This window comes from Meles meles, chromosome 6, assembly GCF_922984935.1.
Source record: "Meles meles chromosome 6, mMelMel3.1 paternal haplotype, whole genome shotgun sequence".
NCBI classification, from domain to species: domain Eukaryota; kingdom Metazoa; phylum Chordata; class Mammalia; order Carnivora; family Mustelidae; genus Meles; species Meles meles.
The window spans coordinates 21,153,315-21,172,392 of record NC_060071.1 but is presented as its reverse complement, the minus strand read 5'-3'; the positions used below and the strand labels follow the sequence as shown (position 1 = coordinate 21,172,392).

General features: G+C 44.5%; 1 protein-coding gene across 4 annotated transcripts in view; it reads left to right on the top strand.

Annotated features, from left to right (window-relative positions):
• APBA2 (amyloid beta precursor protein binding family A member 2) overlaps positions 1 to 19,078 on the top strand; it is a 245,337-nt gene that overhangs the window by 115,759 nt on the left and 110,500 nt on the right. For all 4 annotated transcript variants that reach the window (XM_046009954.1, XM_046009956.1, XM_046009952.1 and 1 more), the window contains one exon: positions 2,515 to 2,568. The gene's annotated coding sequence lies outside the window, so the exon portion shown is untranslated. The remainder of the gene's footprint in view (positions 1 to 2,514; positions 2,569 to 19,078) is intronic.

Genomic DNA, 19,078 nt, shown 5'->3' with positions numbered 1-19,078 from the left:
CCTATTTTTCTTTGGCGGAAATGGAAAGTGGTGCTGGGTCCAAGTGGTAGGTGACCTTGCTATTGAGTTAAAATGCTTCTGGGGAAATTAGAGAAGACAAACATGAAAAGAATGCTAATGAGTAGTGGTGGACCAGAGCCCGGAGCCCTGATTCCTTCACCGTCCATGAGGGGTACTTGTGTGATGCCTATAAATAGACACTTAAAAACCGATTCTAAATTGAGTTAAGATGTGGGCCTGTTTCTTCCTCTGGAAAAGCGTTATGTAAAGTGCAGAGCTCTGCCCTTTCTCCTAAGGCAGCTTGACGATTCTGTGCCTCTGTGGGGAATCTGTGTGGGGCATGTTAGGGACACTCAGGCTACAGATGAATGAGATTCTTGTCCTTTCAAGAGACTGGCAGACTGAGGGCAGGGAGAGGAAGAGCTGTGGCTCCTTCCTCCAGGTGGAGCAATGGGGCAGGCCTCCCCTCCAGGTCAGGGAAGCCCAGCTGAGCCTGTAGACTAGCTCTGAGTTTCCTCGGGAGGCTTCTGGGTTGGGAGGAAGTGGGAGAAGCTAGATCTGTGGGCACGTGGTCATTTCCATGGGCCCACTGTGACTCTGGGCGATGCGGGTGGCCGTGGACCTGAGAGAGGAGGGGAGAACACGGGGGACAAGTGGGGAGAATTCTAGCCTATGCTGGCAGTCCAAGGCTTCTGGGCTCTTCCCTGTAGCCCCCTTGGTCAAAATTGCCCAGAGCTGGAGTAGGGGATTCTGGGAGAGGACAGAGGTCCTTCTCACTAACCTGCGTGAGTTCATAAGAGTAAGGAATCGAAGCCCTGTCTTAGGACCACCAGGGAGGGGTTCTTGCCTCTTGACATAGCATTTAGGGTGTGTGTTGACTCTGACATCACTTCTTTTTGGAGGTCCTGGGATGGTGGGGTTTGGGGACAAAATTTGGGGATAAAGAAGGAAATACTCTTTGATGCTAATGAGTTCCCAGGCAGTGTTTTGGGAGCCTTGTGGCATTCACCTTCCCAACCAACTTTGAGAATGGTCTTACTGTCCATGCTTTGCATGTGATGAAACTGGGGCCGATGGTGTAAAGGGATTGGAAAGGCAACAGAAGCACCACACCTTTGGAAGAAATTGAACAGCTATGTGGAGGGATGTCAAGTTGCCCCTGAGCAGAGGCAAGCAGATTACACATATACAAATGGTTTGGTCAGAATGGAAGCATCTTCAGCCTTCTAAGGGAGAGACAATCTATTTTTTTTTCCAATCTTTTTTTAATTTTCTGGACTAGTGTCTGCAGTGGGCCAGTTTGGGGTGGCAGGGAACTCCCCCAAATTCTCTGATTAACCCCACTGTTAGCAATGTCTATCTAGGGAAATGAGAGTGACTGTCAGGTTTCATTAAAAAAAAAGAGTCAGCACTGGGTCCAGGAGAGACCCATGTGGTAAAGTAGAAAGCTTTGTCTGCCTGTGCCCATAGCAAGACCATATTACCTTCCCCCCCAAGAATGATGTCATTCCCTGTGATGTCAGACCCCAGGACCAGACTGAAGATGAACTGTCCAACCAGCACAGCTATTCATGAAATGCTCTTAGACCTTCTGTTCCCAGCAGCTGAGGCCCCTGGGAGGAGGCTGCCATTGGTGTGGTTCTGAAAGGAACATTCCTTTATAATGCCTTGTGTTTTTGGCCAAATTGGAGGGAGAAAGGAATTTTTTTTAAAGTTTGAATTCCATAGTTAACATACTGTTTTATATTGGGGAAAAAGAGGAATTTGGATGTGATGTTTAAGACCAATAAATCCCCCTCCTCTTCCACCACCCCAGGCTTCCCGCTCTCTGGCCATCGGCTGCCCCCGCCTTGAATTCCTGATCTAACGCAGGGTCTCACCTTGAGCCCTGGAACGTAGAATATAAGGGACTTCCTCTTCACCTTTCCTCTGCAAAGCTTTCACAGTCCAAGTGGAGTACAAAGCCTGATGGCCTCTTTTCTGTTCTCTTTGTGAAGCCCCTTGCCCAAGAGGAAGGGTGAGAACGGTGAACTTGGGCAGAGGAAATGCACGGTGGCCCGGTTTTCTTTCTCTTTGCTTTAATCTCTCTTCACCCCCCCTCCAGCCCCCACAGGCACACCCACCTCCTTCTGAAAGTGTCCCAGAATACCGGCTCTGCACACTGGTGGGGTCAAGCTTTGTTGTGGGGAAATACATATTCATGAGGGCTTTGAGGAGCTTCATTAAAATGCGGAGAGTCTCTCCTTCCGGAGGGATACACAAGCCATGGCTTTATTTGCCCAACATGAAGCTCTTACGGCAATCATTATGTGGGGAATGGCTAAAGAAACATTTTAATTATTTGTTTCTGGTAATTTGTGATCATCTCATTTGAATTATAATTGGTTCACTTTTCCAGGTAATTCAAAACCTCTCACTCCTTCAGATGTCTGTATTTGAAAGGGCTCTGTATGAACACCCGTGTGTTTTCGGAAACCCAAGTAATTTCTTCTCTTTCCTTCTGTTTTATTCCAGAAAAATTTCATCACCAGAAGGTTTTGGGGGACATTACGAAACCACTTGTTTTCGGTAAGAAATCTGAGGGCACCTTGCATGGAGTGAGGTTTTGCTTCGGACATGTGTGAAATGGAATTGTTTTACTCAAGGGACATGACCTTTCAGGTGGAACTGGGCAGTTGCCACAGTTCCTTACTTTCTGGGAAGCAGTGGATGTGTAATTCAGTGCTCGTCTGCCCACAGGGGGTCTGAGGCTGGGGCTTGATTCCCAGCCAAGGAGCCAGTGAGCACGGGGCTCTCTGGGGGCACTGATGTTGCCTGGAACGGACACCTTTCCCTGCCACCACCCCCAAGACAATGGCAACATCCCCCTCTCCCGTACGTGCCCTCGTCACTATACTAGTGCATGTGAAAACCGTAGTCCTCACCAGATTCAGGCACTTGTTTGTGTAACTCCTACCTCGATTCCGATTTATACCAAAACTAGCTAGATATCACCAACGATAAACGCCATGCACAACCAACCTTGCGGTATTAAACTGGGGGAATGTTTTGAGCCTAAATAGAAGTGCACCCCTGTGAGATACCAGGACACTGAGAGGAAGAAATTAACTTGGATCAGAAAGAGCCTTCCTAAGCTGCTCAGGGAGGAGGGACAGCCCATGTTGCTGTTGCCCTGCGGGGGAAGCTAGATTGCGGTCCTGATAGCATTGGCCCACGGTCCGCACTTGGCTTGGTCTGGTGAGTAGGACCTACAGCTGCAGATCTGCATGGGTCTTTGTAGCCCAGGTGCCCCCTGAGTGCCTGCTACGAGGGATGCTTGCAGGAGGCGTGTTCTGATTGAAAATGAGTAGGTGCTCTTTCTCCCGGGGTGAAGAGCCCCAGTGGCTTGGTTGTGGGGTCGCTGGTGTTAGGAGATGGGGTATGTTTGGAGAACGGTGTGGAGGGTAGACTGTTGTTGGAGGTGAGGAAGCCGGGCCAGGAGTAGTCTCTGTGTCTCGATGCCAGTGCAGATCTGAGCTTCTGATGGATTCCCTGGGTACGTATGCGTCTGTGGGAGGGAGCACTGCTGGCCTTGGCTAGGCCTGCTCTGGGAGTCAGCAGTCCAGAGCATCACGGATAGGAAAGTGGCTTGGGGACTTCCAAAGGAGAGGAAGATTTGGGGTTTCCCAGTGGGGAAGCTCTGTGCCAATTCTGAGGGTAAAAATGAAGACCAGCAGGGGCAGGGTTGGGATACAGAGCGTCAAGACTTGGGTCTCAAACCACTGTCTTGCCTCTCGTGTGGCAGAAGGGTCCCAGAAGTAGTTGGGACTGCTGTTTGGGCTTCCTGCAAGAGGCTTCTTTCGTAAGTCGATGCAGGTGCATTGATTTCAATTTCTAAAGCACCTCTGTCCTACCTGTAGGTCACAGCCCATGAGCACGGTGCTGTGCATAGGCAGGAATTCACCTGCCATCCTACTGGGGGGTGTTCTTGTCACAGATGTCCTGGATGCATTCTGCAGTGGCTTTGCGGGTAGGAAAGAGGACACATTCATACGACATTTAAGAGTTTGAACAATCAGCCCCTGTCCAAGGAAGCAGAGGGTGAAATGTCAGCGGAGCTGCTTGACTGTTAATGTGTTTGGGCATGGGAATAAACGAGCAGTTTTCTGAACTTGTCCTCGGCTGTTGGTCTTTAAAGTTCATGAATTTACTTCGGTGCATTCAACGAGGCCTTTTTCCGTCCTGTTTAATTTTAGACTCGTAAACATTCGTCGGCCTCAAATAGAGGAAGTGCATCACCTGCCCTCAGCTGTGACAACGCCGAAGAGTTTGGGGGGATTCTGGGAAGGGAGATTTCGTGGGTAACCAGCAGCAGGGACAGCTTGTAAAGAGGGAGGTTCTTATGGGGAAAGGATCTCACAACTGCAGTGAAATTCCCATCTTCTGGGAGCCCCCAGTTAAAGGGCCAGTGCATTCCGAGGTCCTCTAGGAGCTGTCCACCATGAAATTGGCTTCTTGAAGTTTATCTAAATGAAATGGGCATTGTCGTGGCTTTCTGATGGAGCCACTGGGCAATTCTGTGTTGTGCCTCTAAGGTATAAGGTATTTTTTTCTTCTGAGCCCAGAAAAGACCTAGTGGGATCTTTATGTATCCTGAAATACTATTAGAGTATCAAAATCAGCTGCAATAGGCAAGGCGTCTCACTCTCTTTCCGACTGCACTCACCCGTCTGCGGTGTAATGGGACTGCCGTTTAAGTGAATGTACTCATCACAATTCTCAACAGCTTCCCTGCAGAAGAGCATATTTCTTCTGTGAGAGAAAAGTGGCAACGAGATGGATATTTTTAAATGTCAATTATGCTAGAATAGATCTGTGTGAGGAGAGCTGCAGAGAGAAGAGACCCAGGTTTATTTATTTATTTTTTCTACCGCAAAAGAACTATTCTATAACATCAGAATACCAATACCCAGAGTCTGTGCCTGACAGTTCCACATAGAAGAACTCGGGGAATATGCTTCCACCCACCACCCCAGGAGAATTAAATCCTTGGCCTCACTATCGTATGGTATTAATCCTAAAGGATGTGTGACTTGGAATTATAGTCGACCCTTGAACAATGGGAGGTTGGGATACTGACCCTCACAAAGGTGGAAATCTGCAAATAACTTTTGACTCTCCAGAAACTTCACTACAAATCCCCTACTGGTGACTGGAAGCCTTCATGATAACTTAAACTTTCGATTAACACATATTTTTTATGTTACATGTGCTATATACCGTATTCTTATTATAAGCTAGATAAAAAAAATGTTACTAAGAAAATTGTAAGGAAGAGAAAGTACATTTACAGTACTGTGGTGTATTTATTTTTAAAAGTACGCATGTGAATGGACTCTCACATTTCAAACGCATGTTGTTCAAGGGCCAACTATATATAAATTTAGTGATTTCCTGAAGAAATGGTGGGAGAATTAATAAGATATGTTTAAATCATGGGAAGTCTCAGAAAATATGTTAAGTTAGAAGATGTTGCATTCGTGAAAATGGTTCCCTGACATATCAGCATGCTCTTACATGGAAAAGTGCTATGTAAAATCTGACCAAGAATCATCCGGAAGTATAAGATCCAAAGAAGGTAGTGAAATTCCCAGCTACTAGACCTTTAAAGAAAACACAATGCTGGAATGTTAAGGGGAAGCTGGCATAAGGGTGAGACAATGAGATTCCTGATGGATGTTATTTGTGTAGGGTGGCATTTGTGGTATTTGTGTAGGGAGGACAGAGGGATGGGTGGGACAGGATAGTGAGCCTAATAAACTCTCACATGCACAGGACATGGGAGGTGGCAGAGATGTGTTATTGATCCAGTGGGGAATGATGCAGGATGACTGGTTGTCCACATGGGAAGAGATAAAATGAGATCCCTACCTCACATCATACACACAAGTAAATGCCAACAGAATTAATGACAACGAAGGGCAAGATAGTAAAATGTATAGAAGAGATTTTCTGTATGCCCTTGAGGTAGGACAAAGTAAGGCACCCACACACAGGCACAGAAAAGGCTGATTAACTAAACACCAATGTTAGCAACCTCTTTAAGAGCAGACACGCTGTGTGACATTAAAAGCAAAGTATTACCTGAAGTAAATATCTGAGGTACCTTTACTGTACGGGATTAGCATTCTGCCTGTGTAGGGAACTCTTTCAAATCCATTAGAAAAGAGACAATGTAATTTTAAAAATGAGCAAATAATATGAAGAAGAAGGAGGTGGGATGATAATGCTGGGGAAGCCCGAAGGGTGTATCCATGGATGTTAAGTTACTCCCCACACTCGCTCCTGTGTATTTGAAAAAACTGATGAAGAAGAGGGTCTGTGACACACCTCGCTCTGTGCCCACACAAACCTCTCTGCTCTTGTGTGGTGTGTCCCTCTGGCAGGGTGATCCTGCTCCTATTTCCTAGATAATCCTCTAACTCACCTGGAGCTGCTGGCTCCCTAGGCTCCCCTTTTTATAGGTGGTTCTGCATTCGTCTCATTGAAATGGTTAAGACTTCTTTTTTTCTTCCCAGCTTTATTGAGGTAAAACCAGTAAGCAAAAAAAACACATCGTGTACAGAGTTTGATGAGTTTAGACATAGGCATACACTCATGTTACTATCACCACGATTCAGGTAATGAACTTATGCATCACCTCCAGAAGCTCCCTTGTGCCCCTTTGTTTTTTTTTTTATTTTGCAGTAAGAGCACCTAACCTGAGATCTGCCTTCTTAAACATTTTCTGAAGTGCAGTCCTGTACTGTAACTGTAGGCATTACGGTTCGCAGAGGTTCTCTACAACTTAGTCATCTTGCCTAATGGAGACTTCCCACCCATTCAGCAGCTCCCCATTCCCCCCTCCCCTCATCCCCTGGCAGCCACCATTCTGTGTCTACTTCTGTTCCTTCGAGGACTTCAGATATAAGAGGAATCATGTAGTATTTGTCCTTCTGTGACGGGCTTGCTTCACGTAGCATAATGTCCTCCATGTCCATCTGTGGTGTTGCAAATGGCAGGATTTCCTTCATTTTAAAGGCTGAATACTCTTTCCTTGTACATATATACCTCATTTTCTTTATCTGTTCATCTGTTGATGGACATTTGGTTTTTTTCTGTATCTTGGCTGAAGAAGGCAGGCTTTGTACACTGTCTACCCTGTTGTTTCAACAAAAGTGTCTCCATGGGTACTTTTTTTTGGCTCTGCATGGCCAATTGCTCTTCTGTGTGCTTCTCCCCATCTTGACAGACAAGGCTCATGGGCCACCTGCTTTGGGGTCTTCGTTGGACCTTGAAGCCCCATATGCACCTGCTCTGTGCTTTCCTGCTGTGCTGCTGATCTCTCTGTGGACTTGCAGCCCACTTGTTCTGCATCCTTCATGATGTCCTGCCCAGTGCCTTGTGGATAGTAGATGTTCTGGAAGGCTGTGATCATCATATAGCTCTAGTTTCTTAAACTTCCAGAAGCTCCTTGTCCTCAACTATACACAGGGACTCTTGGTTTTCGGGCGTGGTTGTGAGAATGAACCACATCACGGGTGGAGAGCACATGGCATGTAATAGCTCCCCAATATTGTTGGTGTCCTTCCCTGGAGGAGGCAAAGGGAGGGCCTGGAGCTGGTCATTATTTGCTTTCAGGCTTGGTATGTGTGTTTCCAAATACTTGAAAATGCCTGCTCTGACACCTAACTTTTTTTTTTTTTAAAGTTGCACAGTAAGAGAAAAAAATTACATCAACACCTTTTTTAAAAGATGAAAAATGTGTTAAGAAAATAGCAGGATGAGCTGCTACTAGGTTGAGCCCAACATAATTAGTGTGATTAAATTGAAGGAAGTTAGCCATTCCTGTATGTAACTTTTTATTAATGACATTCAGATCTAATTAATTAGACCCAGTTCCAATTATAATTACATGAGTATGTAAGCTGGCGTTCTCAAACTGTGTTCTGTGGACTCCCCTGAGATGTTCCTGAAAATAGTAATCTGCATTCAGATCAGGCTGGGGACGCGCTGCGTGTACTGCCCCCTCTTGGAGAGTCCCAGAGCGCCATCGTAGAGCCTTTTGAAGTCCTGCAAGAAAAGAGCTTACTTAATTCTGTTTAACTCATCATTTTCCAAACTGATTTGGACCACAGGTGTTTCTAGATACACAAGGAAATGCTAATTGAAGTCAGAACAATTTTTATACCATAGCTTGTGCTTGGACTGGTTGAAAAACAACATCTAGGTTTATGGAATAGTTCCCTAGGTCTTCCAGAGGAGCCCTGTGGGGGTCTCCTCTATTGAGGCTGAGCAGGCTGCGACAAGTGTTGCTTTCATAGAATCTGGAACCGCCAGATATTCACCTCCTTTTTTGGACAAATCACTTAATGTCCTTTGGTCAGTCTGCAGAGGAATATGGTGATGGCCCACTGGTCCTTCAAGGTGGCTGTCAAGGTGAAAGTTAGCAATTAGAAGTGCCTGGCTTGGCTCCTGTGGTTGTTAGCACCCTTGGCAGAGACCCTCACTAATGAAGAAGGTCATGTCATTGGCCATACCCTGGTCTCAGGAGTTAGGAGGAGGCACCACTCATGCCCTGGCAAGGTGTTTATAGGAGGTTTGAAAGTGTTCATCTTCTCTGACCCCCGCCTGCCCCATGTGGTTGAAAATCTGTGTGTAGCTTTTGACTCTCCAAAAACTCACCTACTAGTAGCCTACTGTTGACTAGAAGCCTTACCAGTAACATAAATATTTGATTAATGCATATTCTGTATTTGTACTATGTACTGTATTCTTACAATAAATAGGGTAGAGAAAAGAAAATGTTATTAAGAAAATCATAAAGAATAGAAAGTACATTAACAGTACTGTACTGTATTTATTGAAAAAAAAAGTCTACACATCAATGGACCCATTCAGTTCAAACCGATGTCATTCAAGGGCCAATAGCAGTTTGACTGGCTTGACAGAGGAGCCAAAGGATGAGGTAGCAGAGGCTAGACTGTCCTGTTCAGATGGCCACAGAGAATTCTGACAGGGCTTCACCAGAGGGCTGACACATAGGTGTCTGTGGAAGTCAAGGGGAAGGGTGAAGGCCCAGGTGCTGGAGGCTCCTCGTGTGGTTCCTGAGGAGAGATGAGGTATTTTGAGGAATGGCTGGTAGGGTGTGGAGGAGGAACTGGCAGAGCCATGTGGTGGGAGCAAGAGGTGGGAATTCAGAGGGAGAGAAGACCATATTTGAGGTGGAAAAAGAATGGTCGAATTACACTTCAGGGAGGACCACAGAACTTTTGAGGGGGTGGGGGTGAGGCTGAGGAGTCCGTCCCTTAGCCAGGCTGGCTGAGGCCATGGGTGGGGGTGACCTTCATGAGTGGAAGACTGCAGAGGGGAGTGAGGAGCCTGAGAAGAATGGCAGGAAAGTGGGCGGGAACCAGGAGGGAAGGGTGTCGAGGATTTTCAGTGATGAGGTGGGAGTCTCTGGACCACCATCAAGGATTTTTAAAAAACAGAGAAAGTGGCAGTGGGATTTTTCTTTTGCATGAACACAGACACAGGAGGGGAGACGGGAAAGGGGTGGGCACAGAAGGGAACAAGGTATTTTTCTGTGGAGGTGGAAAATTGATTGTTGAGTGCAGTTCACGGATGAGGAGAGAACAGATGCAGCATGTAGCAGACACAGTAAGGAGGGAGAATGGAGCCTGGGTGCCCATGAAGAGAGCTGCTTTCTGGAGGGAGCTATGGAGGAGAAGACTCTGAGGCCTTTCTGGCCATGACCTCTGTTCTCTCTGGGAGGTGGGAGTCCAGTCTGTGAGGAGCAGAAAGGAGTCACCACGATGGATGTATGTTCAAGACCTGTATTCGTCTTTTGAACAAATGTCTCCAATAGTGGCAAATGTACTTTGGGAGACTGGATTTGACTCATCCGGATTCTCAAAGCAATTCCCAAAGACAACCGACCTCCACCGCCATTTTGAGCCCTGAAAATGTGGACTATCTGTGTGCCCTCCGTGTGAGGAAAATGACACTCGTCAGGGTGTTTGGCTTTTTTTGTCTATACTCAGCTTTGACAGTCTTGACTTCGGGTCCTGTAGCGACGTGGGGACATTGTGTGACAGGAGCTCTGGGATGTTGTTCCAGGATGAGAGACTTGATTGCCAGGGAAAATCAGCTCCTGCGCGCGACACAGTGAGACTTCACGTCAGAAAATCCATCAGCTCTGGCGAGCGATTAGCTTCGAGATAAATCATAGCTTCCTTTCCTTCCTCAGGCTCCTGTGGGGATGGGATGGGGTGTAAGCTGGAGTTCACCAACCTTTGCTGTGCCCATATTCATTGCTCTGTGGGTGGCTTATTGAACCCAAGGATTCTTTCAGGCTCTGAAGCCTACCAGGCTGCCTCTGTTTTCTCTGTGAGGTCCTGTATTGGCACCGGGCAGCCCCCTGCATGGAAGGTACCTTGCAGTTGCTTTCACTTCTTCTGCCTGCACATTCCTTCCCCGTCTACCTCAGACCCAGAGGCAACAGGAGCAGCCTGTGATTGAGCACAGTGGTGTGCCAGACGTAGAATCAGGCTTCATCAGAGCTCCTTAAACCGTGTAAGCGGATGCGGTGATTTCTGTCTTACAGAGAAGAGAGGCTTCTGGGCACAATGTCTTAGCAAGGCCGGACAGTACACCGCTGAGCTGAGTGCTGTGGGGCACAACATTGTGAGCGAAGCATGCGGCTTGCCCCTCCTCACCCTCCCCTGCAGACTTGGAGGCACCTGCCTGCCTCCTGCCCTTGGTGCCCACAATTGTGGTTACCGCCCCTCAGCAGGGGGAGGACACCCAGATGGCCTAGGAGCCCAGCCCTGCTTTGATGGGAAGGTTGCTTTGTGACCTGATGCCGCTTTGTTTTCTCATCCAGCAGAGGACTTGGGGAGGGGTGAGGGGGGAGTGTAATGGGGAGAGAACTCAGATTTCCCAGAGAAATGGGTTCTGGGGATGGATGGGAGTAGTGGACCCATGACAGTGTGAATGTGCTTAATGCCACCGAACCGGACCCCTAAAAACGGCCTACATGGTAAATTTTATGTTCTGTTTTACTGCGTTTTGAAAAACAGAAGGAATGCAGCACTATATTCGTGAATGTTATTAAAAGCACAGGGCCGGTCACAGAGACACTTAACATGGGAGGTTCTACCTACAATTATTCTTCACGGCCCTGAGTGCCTGCCTTCCCATCTTTGTGGGACTTGGTTTTCTGTCTCTCCTCTCTCCTGTCCTGTCACGGCTCCAAATGTCATCAAGACTGTGTCTCTGTCCTTCTCCGGCCTGGCCCAGGTGGGAAGCCGTTTTCTGTGGTGCTTTTATCAGGATGGAATGTGTGAGAGAGTGTGAGAGTGTATATAAGTCTTTGTGTGAGTTTATGTGTCAGATAACAACAACCCTGTTGTTAGGGTCCGTGATCAAAGGAATGAGACTGACACAACGGGAAAATCAAGCAAAGCTTTATTTCGCGCCATGCATCAGAAATCAAACTGACCGGTAGGTGCTGGAGCCTTGCTGGGGGCCACCGCCTCCTTGCCCTGGGGTCCCTCCTGGAGGCTCCCTGCCTCACCCTCACTGTACCACAGGCCGCTCCCTGGGCGAGGCCGCTCCTGATGAGGCCGCTGGATGAGGCCACTCCCCGGGACGAGGCCACTCCCCAGGACGAGGCCGGCTCCTGACGAGGCCGCTTGCAACGAGGCTGCTCCCAATGAGGCCGCTATGGACGGGGCCGCTCCCTGGGATGAGGCTGCTCCTCATGAGGCCGCTCCCAATGAGGCCACTCGTGACGAGGCTGCTCCCCGGACAAGGCCGCTCCGGACGAGGCCGCTCCCCGGACTCGTGACAGTGCCTCTGCTCCGGGCGCTCCCGATGATGGAGAAGTTCCAACACTCTCAACCACCCCAACACTATCACTCCTACCACTACCCTAACGGCTCCCAACCGGCTACTCTAACGGCTATTCTTTTTATTTATTTATTTAAAGATTTTATTTATTCATTTATTTGACAGACAGAGATCACAAGTAGGCAGAGAGGCAAGCAGAGAGAGAGGAGGAAGCAGGCTCCCTGCTGAGCAGAGAGCCCCATGCGGGGCCTGATCCCAGGGTCCTGGGATCGTGACCTGGGTTGAAGGCAGAGGCTTTAATCCACTGAGCCACCCAGGAGCCCCTCTAAGGGCTATCCTAACTCCTCCTGCCACCCACCCCTCGCAGCCTCACAGACTGACCTTTATAGAGGTGGTTGAGCCTGGCCCACACACAGGTGGCCAATGAGATTTCAACTCACCACAGTTAATATATGCATGCCCCACTGACTGGATACGGCTATGTGGCCTGGCCCGCCCCTATATACGGGGTTTACAGTTCCTCTGGCTAATCAGGCCCCTACCTGTTTGTGTGTGTGTTTATGTGAGTGAGTCTCTAAGTGTGTACGAGTATGTACAAGTCGAGTATGTGTCTGTATGTAAGTGTATATGAGGTTTGTGTGACTGTATGTGTCTCTGTGTGTGTATGAGTCTGTGTGTGTATGCGTCTGTGTCTGAGAGTGTATGAGTCTGTGAGTGTGAGTCTGTGTGTGTATAAGTCTGTGTATGTTTTGTATGTGAGTAGTGTGTGTGTGTGTGTGTGTATGAGTCCGATTATGTGTCGATGTCTGAGTATATGTGAGTGTTTCTGTGAGTGCATGTGAGTCTATGAGTGTGAGTCTGCGTGTGTGTGTGTATGTGAGTGTGAGTCTCTCTGTGTGTGTAAGTCTGTGTGAGTATGTGTGTATATGTGAGTGAGTGTCAATGTGTGTGAGTGTGTATGAGTCCGATTATGTGTCAATGTCTGAGTATATGTGAGTGTTTCTGTGAGTGCATGTGAGTCTATGAGTGTGAGTCTGCGTGTGCGTGTATGTGAGTGTGTCTCTCTGTGTGTGTAAGTCTGTGTGAGTATGTCTGTATATGTGAGTGAGTGTAAATGTGTGTGAGTGTATGAGTCCGATTATATGTCTGAGTGTATGTGAGTGTGAGTCTCTGTGTGAGTGTGTATGAGCATGTGGATGTGACTGTGCATGCATATATGTTGGTGTGAGTCTCTGGGTGTGTGTGTGTGTATGTCTGTGTGTGTAGGAGAAGCAGGCTGGAGCGTCCTTCCAGATGCTGGACTATCAGAAGTAAGACTAGCCTGGGTGCCCTCTCCAGGGGCCTTACCCCTGTGGAGCACCAGGGCCTCTGAGAGAAGGCTCCAGGAAGCCTGACTCACAGAAATGAGGGCAGTGTTTACACCGCTGTCCTGCCTGGACAGCAGGCACTGGTGGCTCAGAATGGAATCTGAAGGAAAACCTTAAAAGATGAGCCCTTGCCCATAATATGGTGGTTCTCTAGTCTCATCTGAATTGCATTCCTCTTCCTTCCCTATGACTGTCCACACTCCATAATGACCACTTGGACTTACTAAGAAAGTTGATGGTGGTTCTGGAGACTCACCTTGTCAGAGCCTCTGTTGATTGCGGAGTACACAGGACCAGCAATAGAGACCATATTATTTTTTTCAAATATGTTTTTCAACTTGGTTAAATGAACAGAAACTATAAAAATCCTAAGTGTTTATTACCATGAATTTTTTCAAAGTGAATACATCTGTGAAACTGTCATCCCATGAAGAAAGGAAAGCATCTCTAGAAACCAAGAATCCCCCCTCACCTTCTCTCCCAGCCACATTCCCACTTACCCAAAAGTAACCAGAATCTTATCACCAAATACTATTTTTGAATTTTTGAGTAAATGAATTTCTATAGCTTGTACCCTTTTGTTGTAGCTTCTTTCACTCAATGAGAATCATGCCTGGTGTTGAGTGGGCAGTAGCTGATGGGTTTTCACTGTCATGAAGTTGTATATTGTGTAAATATACCAGAATTTACGCATTCTACTTTTGATGGAAATTTGAATCTTTCCCAGTTTTTGGTCATTATTGCTGCTGGGAACATTCTTATATGTTTGGTGCACAGGGGTATTTGGTGCATTTCTGTTGCTCTACTTAGGGGTGGAGTTGGTGGGTCATAGGGCATGGGTATGTTTATATTTCAGTGAACGTTACCGATCAGTTTTCTGAAGTGGTTTTAACAAATTTCACCCCCACATAAGTGTAAGAGTTTTAGTTGTTCCCATCCCCGTGTGTTGCCATTTTGGCATTGATTCTGGTGGATGCAGAGTGGGATCCTGTGGTTCTAATTTGCATTTCACTGAAAACTAATGATGTAGAGTATGTTTCTTTTCTTTTTTTTTTTTTTTTTAAGATTTTATTTATTTATTTGACAGAGGTCTTTGAGTTTCTTCAAGTTGGACCAACACTGGCCAGGGATGAAGTTTTACATTTGTGCATGGGCCCCAGCTTTGTGGAAACTTGTTTATTCAAGTTCATTTTAAAGAATAAATAGATTTATCAAGTGCTTAATGAGAATCTAAGACAGTAAACAAAGGGCTCAATGATGTTTCCAACTCCAAACAAACTAACACTTAAGGTACATGTCACATTCTTTTGATAAGTATACTCCTGAATCCCCTTCACCTTTTGACTCATTCCCCCGACTCACCGCCTCTCTGCTCACCATCAGTTTGTTCTCTAGAGTTAAGAGTCTGTTTCTTGGCTTCTCTCTGTTTCTCTCCCCCACTTTGCTGGTTTTTTTTTTAAAATTATTTATTTATTTATTTATTTTTTTATAAACATATAATGTATTTTTATCCCCAGGGGTAGAGGTCTGTGAATCGCCAGGTTTACACACTTCACAGCAATAGAGTATGTTTCTTAAAAAATACTTTTGTAGTTCCTCTGGGTATCTTCTTTTGTAAAGACTCACCTTCTTGTGTGAGTCCTTGGCTCGTTTCTTTGTTGGGTTTTCTTTCTCTTTGTGCTTTGTAGGATTTCGTTACATGCTCAGTGCCTGATGGCGTTGTTAGATGCCAGCATTCCATAAATTTCCTTCATCTCCCTTTCCCACTTTTAGTGGTATCTTTTGGTGAAGAGAAAGCCTATCTTGTGAATCGTTTCCTTTAAGGTAATTGCTTCTTGTGCCTTGTTTAGGAAATTTATGCATACCCAAGAACATGAAAACATTCTCCTTCTCCTTCTAGAAGCTTTATTGTGTGAACTTTCACTTTTAGATCTAAATCCACTTGGAGTTGATTTTTTCATATGGTGTGAGCTAGACATCGAGATTCAGTTTTCTTCCAGTGGAATAAAGGTCTGACTCTGCTTTTTGGTGTTTGACTGCTGGCTGCTTTCAAACCCCACCTCCTGCTTTTCTTTCTGCCCACCTGTGGGAAAGCTAGTAGGAAAGTGGGCATATAATCTTGAGTGGTTGTGGAGGGAAGTTTAGACAACGTCATCCCAAGCCTCCGTATGCACACTCCTCTGTGACCTAACCACCATGGCCACTCAAGACATTTTTGGCCTGGCTTTTGTGCCTGCCATATTCTCCCCAGAAAGGCCAGTCTGTGAGTAATTCATCTCTTCATACCCATTTGATAACTGCTGCATCACCAGTCTCAACACCCAAACCAATTTTGTATGGGAAGGTAGATCCTATCCTCTGTGTTGTGATCACAACACACTACAATATTCCAAATTGTGTGTGTGTGTGTGTGTGTGTGTGACTCTGTTCAGCTCTGCAGGTCTGTTGGTCTATCCTTGTACCAGTACCACCAATACCATGATATCTTAATTACTGTGATTTTAAAATAAGTATTTAGTTCTGCTCCTTCAGGTTTTTTTTTCCTAGATTATCTTGTTGTATTGGGCCCTTTGCATTCCTATATAAAATTTAGAACCAACCATTTCATCAATTTCTGTACAGACACTTGCTTACAAAATCCTGCAGAGATTTTGATGTGAGTCCTTTGAACTATAGATTCTTTAAGAGGAAGTTGATACCCTTATAATGTTGCCTTCCAATCTGTGAACCTGTCATTTATTTCTCTTTGAGTGAAATTTTCCTGATACATTATATAGTTTTGTATGTACAACATCTTCTGTTATATTTCTTCCAAGGTATTTGGGTATTGTTTTATTTGCTGTTGTTATTTCCATCAAAAGTGGTGTTTGTTTGTTTTTTTTAATTCTGTATTTTAATTGCTTTCCACAGGTGTTTATAAATGTAATTGTTTCTTATGTGTTTCCCTTGTATTTAGCAACTCTGTTAAATTCATTTATTAGTTGTAATAATTTATTTGTAAGTTCTTTTAGATTTTCTACATGTATAATCATGTTGCCTCTGAATAATGAAAGGTTTGTGTTTGTTTGTTTGTTTTGTTTTTTTCCTTTTTGCACTGATTACAAGCCCCAGTTCAATAATTCCCCTCTTGGGGGAAAAATCTTTCAGTATGTCACTTTGAATTAAACTGGTTGCTCTCAGTTTTTTTGTGAATAGTATTTACAAGAGTAAGAAAGTTCCCTTTTATTTCTAGTTTGCTATGGATTTATCATTAATGGAGTTTGAATTTTATCAAATACTTTTTCTGCATCTAACAAAATCTACAGATATTTTCCCTTTAATGAATGTGGTGAATTATCTGATTGATTTTTGAATATTAAACCAACCTTGCATTTCTGGACTAAATCCCACTGATTTCTGTTATGATGTAATTTTTATGGATAAGTCTTTTTGATTTAATAATTTCTATAGTTTTTTTTTTTTTTTTTGCAGCTGTGTTTAACAGGGATTTTCCTGTAATTTTATTTTCATATAATGTCAAGGTCAGGTTTTGGTGTCAAGATAATGATGACTTTATGAAGTGAGTTGGGCAGTATTTCCTCCTTTTATGTTCCCTGGATTATTTACGAAGTGAGTTGGGCAGTATTTCCTCCTTTTATGTTCCCTGGATTATTGAGGGGCAATATTAATGTTTTCCTTCCTTTCTTCCTTTCCCTTTCTTCCTTCCCCTTTCTTCCTTTCCATTTCTCCCTCCCTTCCTTTCCTTCCTTCCTTCCTTTCTTCCTTCCTCTCTCTCTCTTTCTTTCTTTTACATTTGTAAATTTATTCACTTAAGAGAGAGAGAGTGCTCTAGCACACAAGCAAAGGGAAGGGTCAGAGGGAGAAACAGACTCCCCTCTGAGCGCAGAGCCCCTCATGGGCCCAGATTCCAAGACTCTGAGATCACCACTCAAGCCGAAGGCAGACACCCAATTGACTGAGGCACCCAGGGGCCCTCCTTTCTTTCCTTCCTTCCTTCCCTTCCCTTCCTTTCCTTTTCCTTCCCCTTTCTTCCTTTTCCTTCCTTCCTCCCTTCCTTCCTTTCTTCCTTCTTCCCTTTGGATTTTTTTTTTTCATCTGGTGTCAGTCTTGCTAAGTTGTGTTTCAGGAAGTTGTACATTTTGTAAACATTGTCACAATTGTTGTGTTATTTATAATGTCCATCATTATCTTTTACAAATGATATCTACCTTTTCATTTCTGATTCTGTGATTTGTGCATGCTCCCTCTTCCTACCTCCCATTTCCACTTTTATCAGTCTTGCAAGGGATTTATAAATTTAATATTCCCGTGGGGCACCTGGGTGGCTCAATTTGTTGGGTGCCCAACTCTTGGTCTTGGCTAAGGGCTTGATCTCATGGTCCGGAACCCCACCTCAGGCTCCACTCTCAGTGAGGAGACTGCTTGAGATTCTCTCCCTCTTCCTCTGTCCCTCCCTCTACGTGAGCTTACACTCTCTTTCTTAAATAAATACATTTTTTAAAAGAAAGAAATGGGTTATCTAGATTATTTATTTTTGCATCTTTTTCATTTTATTTTCCTTTTTTTTAAAGATTTTATTTATTTATTTATTTGACAGTCAGAAATCACAAGTAGGCAGAGAGGCAGGCAGAGAGAGAGGGGGAAGCAGGCTCCCTGCTGAGCAGAGAGCCCGATGTGGGGCTTGATCCCAGGACCCTGGGATCATGACTTGAGCCAAAGGCAGAGGCTTTAACCCACTGAGCCACTCAGGCGCCCCTCTTCTTCATTTTCTAATAAAGGAATTGAAAGTTACAAATTTCCCTGTAAACCTGCTTTAGCTATACTTTACTACTTTTAATTATTAATATTAATATTAATTATTAATTATTAATTAATATTAATTAATTATTATTAATTATTAATTAATTAATATTAATTAATTAATATTAATTATTAATTATTAATATTAATATTAATATTAATATTAATTACGTGTTAAAAAACACGTAAGAAGGAATTCATTATTTCATTATTTTTAAGTGTATGGTTCGATAGTATTAGCTATTCACACTGTTGTGAAACTTATCCCTAGGACTTGTTTTATCCCTCAAATCTGAAATTCTGCACCCATTAAATAGTAACATCTTTTTCCCCCTTGTCCCCAGCCCTGGCAACCCCCATTCTACTTTCTCTTTCTATGAATTTGACTATTCTAAGTGCTCCCCATATAAGTGGAATCATACAGTATTTATCTTTTTGACTGGCTTTCTTTTTTTAGCTTAGCATAACATTTCATACATGCTGTACCATATGTCAGAATTTCCTTCCACTTTAAGGCTGAATGATATTTCATTGTATGTAAATGTCACATTTTCTTTATCCATTCATCTACTGATGGACATTTGGATGGCTTCCACCTTTTGGTTGTTTTGAAAAGTAAAGCTATGAATATGAGAATGTAACAATATTTTTTGATATGTTATATTTTCATTAATCTGTTCAAATGTTTTTAATTTTTTTTTAAAGATTCTATTTACTTATTAGAGAGTGAGAGAGCATGGTGGGGGGAGCTGGGAATAACAGAAGGAGAAGGAGAAGCAGGCTCCCTAATAAGCAGGGAGCCTGATGCAGGGCTCGATCCCAGGACCCTGGCCTCATGACCTGAGCTAATGGCAGATGCTTAACTGATTGAACCACCCAGCCATCCTAAATATTTTTAATTTTTATAACTGTTTTCTTCGTTGATATGTGAGTTATTTCAAAATGGTTTATTTCCAAATGTCTGCATATTTTCTAGGCACACTTTTATTGTTTATTTCTTGCTTAATTATACAGTAGCCAGAAACATATCCTTTATGATT